Source organism: Hevea brasiliensis, chromosome 5, assembly GCF_030052815.1.
Source record: "Hevea brasiliensis isolate MT/VB/25A 57/8 chromosome 5, ASM3005281v1, whole genome shotgun sequence".
NCBI lineage: Eukaryota > Viridiplantae > Streptophyta > Magnoliopsida > Malpighiales > Euphorbiaceae > Hevea > Hevea brasiliensis.
The window spans coordinates 51,495,295-51,500,883 of NC_079497.1; the positions used below are offsets into that span (position 1 = coordinate 51,495,295).

Below are 5,589 nucleotides of genomic sequence, written 5' to 3' on the forward strand. Positions count from 1 at the left end.
CTATGAATGAAACTTAGCCAAATTCTAACAGCAACATGACCAATGGAATAGTGCAACATAGGACACTAAAACTGAAAATTTGCAAATTTGCCTAAAAGACTTAAAATTTGAGTAAACAACCAAAAACAATAAATTTAGTAACCAAAATGTGGTATGTAGGTGAAATTGGAATTCCCATTCCTATTAAGCATTAGAAAGTCAATAAATTGACTTGAATAGTATAGTGAATACTAACCCCAAAACACAAATTTTAAAGAACGTCAATTTTAGCATATTAAAGCTAGGTAAAAGTAAATTTGAATTTATTTTTAGATTTATGATAAGTTGTGATACTGAAACACTGTGAAACTGTGTGTTTCAGTGGAAAAGAATACCGAGAAAGAACCCAAGGCATCGAGTCAAGGCCAAGAGGTGACTCGTATAAGGTTTGTGTACAACATCAATATTCTTTAAAAATTCATTTACAAAGTGCATGAAATGTGTGTTATGCTTTTGACTTAAATTGTTGAAAGGTTACTTGTATATATTTGAAATGGCAATAAATGTTTGATAAATTGTTAATATAGTTTTGAAACCACAATGTCATGACCATATATTTGAATATCTCACTAGCATGACTAGTGGGGGAAATCAGTTTCGAATTTTGATTCCTTCTCTAGCTGAAGTGTTGAGGTGTGTGCTAGTAGAAGAAGAAAAAGAACAGATTCCCATATATTTGAGCTAGCTAGCCTTGTGTTGTGACTTCTCCTTAGCCTTTGGCTATTGAGATGATATTTGTTTCGAATGGCATGATATAACTGTGTGTTTTTATGGAATTTATTTTGAGACTTTTGAAATGAAATTGTTTGGATTAAAATCTTATAAATCATGTTTTGAATTTATATTTCATGCTCAGTTTAATTTTTGAATAAGTATGATTTAAATTCTGCATAAAGATTATTTTAGTATGTTGTGCACCACTAAGTCCTAGTACTCAGCTATGGCTGTTATTGTTGTCGTAGATATAGAGATTAGAGAAGTAGCAGAGTGAGCTGCTGAGGATTGAGGACCTACCTACTCTGAAGTTTATCGGGCATATTTTATACCCTGATTGTAAAAATTATTTGATGTATGTAATGTATGTAAATGTAGGAAATGGTCATGAGCAGTTGTATAAAACTTGTAATAAATTTTGGTTTGGATTTTTCTTAATGTAAATTTTTGTAATGATGTATCTAAATTATTTTATCTTTATTGAAATATGAATGGAAATATTTTGCTTTAATTTGAATAAAATTGAATTATAGTATTTTGATGATGTTGAATTTTGGAAATTGAGAAATAATGTTGAAATTGGTTGGGATGGATGTTGAATTGATGAAGTTGTTGAGATAAATCTTTGGAAGTGCTTTTTACAGGTATTTTGTATTTGAAGAACTGTTTTCTCAAAATACAAACGATACTCTGCCGAAATTTTTTTAAAATTTGCGGAAAAATAAAATGGACAAAAATCTTAACTAGTTTTCAAACTCTAATTAAATGTTTTGATATCTATTAGAAAATTCTCACCACTTATAAAAAGTAACAAAATTGTTTTAAAATCCCTTGTAGGGTACTTAATGAGTTATCGGTAGGTGAAGTTCAATAGTTTATTAGGTATTCTACGGGATCATATTATGCCTTACAGAGAGGTAAGGTGTGACAAGATTGGTACTTACTAATTAAATTCCTCATGGGAATGATACTTTACTAATCACTCTGTTACTTGTTAGCGATCTGTGCACTTGCAGGGTTGTAAAACCAGCGAAACAAGTTTTTGGCTCCGTTGCTGGGGAATTTGGCTTTCATAATATCGAGCGATAGGCAATTTAGCTGATTTGGGCAATTATATTTATTATCTGATTCCATTTGATTGTTTAATTTCTTTTCCTTTCTCTTAGGTGCTTAACCTGGTATATGACCAGAATAAGGCTAGAAGAAGAAATCTTGGACTGTGATCCAAAGATAGACAGAACTCTAAGAGCCATCAAGAGGGAAAGGAAACACTAAGAGCACGATCAAGAAGATCCTAAAACTCCAACCATGACCAATAATAATGAAACGTCAAGACCCTTGCGAGACTACGGAGCACCATCTGTCCAAGGATTTTAGCCCAGTGTCACAAGACCCACAGTGAAAGCCAATAATTTTGAGTTAAAACCAACATGGCTTCAAATGATACAACAAATCCAGTTCGGAGGTTCAATAACAAAAGATCCACACTATCACCTCTAGTGCTTTCTTGCCCTTGTGACACATTCAAGATGAATGGAGTTTATGATCAAGCCATAAGACTTAGAGCATTCCCATTCTCCTTTTGAGACAGAGCAAGGAAGTGGTTACTCTCTCAACCAGCTGGAACATTCACCACATGGGAAAACCTCTCACAAGCTTTTCTAGCAAGGTACTTCCCACCTGAAAAGATTGCAAGACTGAGACTTGAGATCAACACCTTCTGACAAAAGGAAGGTGAATCACTCTATGATGCATGGGAAAGATATAAAGACCTGCAGAGGGAATGTCCACACCATGGCATAGAGGATTGGCTACTTGTGCAAAACTTCTATAATAGGTTACTACCCTCTACAAGGAGCACAGTTGATTCAGCTGTGGAAGGTGATTTAATGGAGAAAATAGTGACACAAGCACTTAAACTCCTAGAGAGGGTTGTATACCATAATTATGAGTGGTAAAATGAAAGAGGAAATGCAAAGAGAATAGTAGGGATCCTGGAAGTGGATGCCCTAAGCATGATAAATGCCCAATTTGATCAGCTCACAAGGAGGCTTCATAAAATGCAAACCAATGCAGTAGGGATGAATAGTCAACATGAGGACAGCTATAGAGGAGGAGACATGAATTCAGAATATAACAGCTTTATTGAACCTTCCACAGAATAGATGAACTATCTGAATAATGGAGGAAACTTCAACCAGAAGCAGCTCAACAATCCATATTCAAACATTTATAACCCTAGATGGAGGAACCACCCAAATTTCTCATGGTCCAATTAGCAGAATCAGCCAATAAACAAGCAACAGGGGTACAAAGCACCAGCACCCCTAGGATTTCATAACAGAGGCCAAAACTTTGCACAGCCACCATCGCCTCCTCAACCTCAGCAACTTGAATCGAAGATGACCATGGAATCCATGATGGAAGGATTCCTAGCAGCTTAACAACAACAAAATGAATTGATTAAATAGATAACTTCTAGAATGGACCAACTTGCTACCCATAACAAGATGCCAGAGAATAAAATTGCTCAGCAAGAAAGTTCTTCAAGTAAGGCTGCTGGTAAACTGCCTATTCAACCAGAGATGAACCTAAGGGAGCATTGTAAGGCAATTACATTGAGGAGTGGGAGAACTCTAGTACAATTAGAGGAAGAACCAACAGAGGAGACCTCAGAAAAATCTGAAATCCAAGCAGGGAAAAGGGAGGAAGAAGCCAAGAAAGATCAGAAAGAGGAAGAAGGGAAGAAAAAGAAGTTATTAGAGCCATACCAGCCTCCCCTACCTTTTCCTCAGAGATTTCAAAAAGCCAAAATGGACAAGCAGTTTGGAAAGTTTTTAGAAGTTTTACAGAAGCTTTATATCAACATTCCCTTCACAGAAGCACTCTCTCAGATGCCATCCTATGCCAAATTTCTTAAGGAAATTCTATCAAATGAAAGAAAATTGGAAGACTATGAGACAGTTGTTCTAACAGAGGAATGCAGTGCAATACTGCAAAATAAGCTACCTCCAAAGTTAAAAGAACCAGGAAGCTTTTCTATACCCTACCTCATTGGCAATAAGAAAATAGATAAAGCCATATGTGATCTTGGGGCAAGTGTGAGTTTAATACCTCTATCAATATGCAAAAAACTAGAGATCGGAGAACTGAAGCCCACGACAATTTCACTGCAATTGGTTGATCGATCAGTTAAATATCCAGTGGGCATACTTGAGAACATCCCTATCAAAGTGGGCAAATTCTTCATTCCAGTAGACTTTGTTGTCCTTGAGAAGGAAGAAGATGTTCAGATCCCTATCATCTTGGGAAGACCACTCTTGGTAACCATCGGAGCAATCATAGACATAAAAAATGGGCGACTAACCCTCAAGGTAGGATAAGAAGAAGTGGAATTCAACTTGTTCGACACAATGAAACACAAATTTGAACCTGATGAATGCTTCAAGGTCGACATAATTGACAAACAAGTTTAAGAGGAATTTCATAAGATACATCCTAAAGATCCTCTTGAAGCATGCATTGTGCACAGTCACACGGCAAATAATGAAAACATAGAAATAGCAGCCTATGCACAACAGTTAGTAACTCATCCAGCCCTACCCCTAGCTCAAGCCTCCGAGATGGAGGAGTTAAAGGAGGAATAACCCAAGGACAAGCTCCAGGAAAACACCAAATAGGTAGAGCTTAAACCTCCCTCATCCTCATTAAGGTATGCATTTATGGACTCAAACTCAAAATAACCTATCATAATCAATGCTAGCCTGTCAAAGTTAGAAGAGGAAAAATTGTTAAGAGAACTTAGCATCCACAATAAGGCCATAGGGTACACAATAGAAGACTTGAAAGGGATTAACCCTTCGATTTTCATGCATAGGATACTTATGGAGGAAAATAGTAAACCCATTATAGAGTGCTAAAGAAGACTTAACCCAAACATGAAAGAAGTGGTCAAGAAGGAAATTTTGAAACTATTAGATGCAGGTATCATATACCCAATTTCTGATAGTAAATGGGTTAGTCCAGTACATGCAGTTCCCAAGAAAGGTTGGACAACTATTATCCAAAATGCAAACAATGAACTAATCCCTACTAGGGTAGCCACTGGTTGGCAAATGTGCATAGATTATAAGAAATTAAACAGTGCCACCATAAAAGACCATTTTCCTCTCCCTTTCATTGACCAAATGCTAGAAAGGTTAGGAAAACACTCTTATTTCTGTTATATAGATGGGTATTCGGGATTCTTTTAAATTCCTATTCACCTAGAAGACCAAGAAAAGACCACATTCACTTGTCCCTATGGAACATTTGCATATAGAAGAATGTCTTTTGGTCTTTGTAATGCCCTGCTGCCTTTCAAAGATGCATGATGGCTATTTTTTCTGATTATATTGAAAATATCATGGAAGTATTTATGGATGATTTTTCTATCTATGGAACTACTTTTGATGATTGCCTAGCTAATTTATCTAAGGTGTTGCAAAGATGTGAAGAATCAAACCTAGTTCTAAATTGGGAAAAATGCCACTTAATGGTAAGGGAAGGTATAGTGCTGGGACATTTGATATCAGAAAGAGGAATTGAGGTTGACAAGCCAAAAATTGAGATCATTGAAAACATGCCACCACCAACATCAGTTAAGGGAGTGTGAAGCATTTTGGGACATGCAGGGTTCTACAGAAGATTCATTAAAGATTTTTCCAAAATAGCTAAGCCACTTACCAACCTATTAAGTCAAGATATTCCCTTTGATTTTGATGAAAATTACCTTGTCTCTTTTAATAGGATCAAAGAAGCCCTGATCTCAACACCAGTAATGTAGCCACCGGATTG

At 36.2% G+C, this 5,589-nt stretch overlaps 1 non-coding gene across 1 annotated transcript; it reads right to left on the reverse strand.

Annotated features, from left to right (window-relative positions):
• Positions 1–2,447: 2,447 nt before the first annotated feature.
• LOC131180550 (small nucleolar RNA R71) lies at positions 2,448–2,554 on the reverse strand. The gene has a single exon (XR_009149317.1). It is a non-coding gene; the product is annotated as a small nucleolar RNA R71 (small nucleolar RNA).
• Between the last annotated feature and the right edge of the window lie 3,035 nt (positions 2,555–5,589).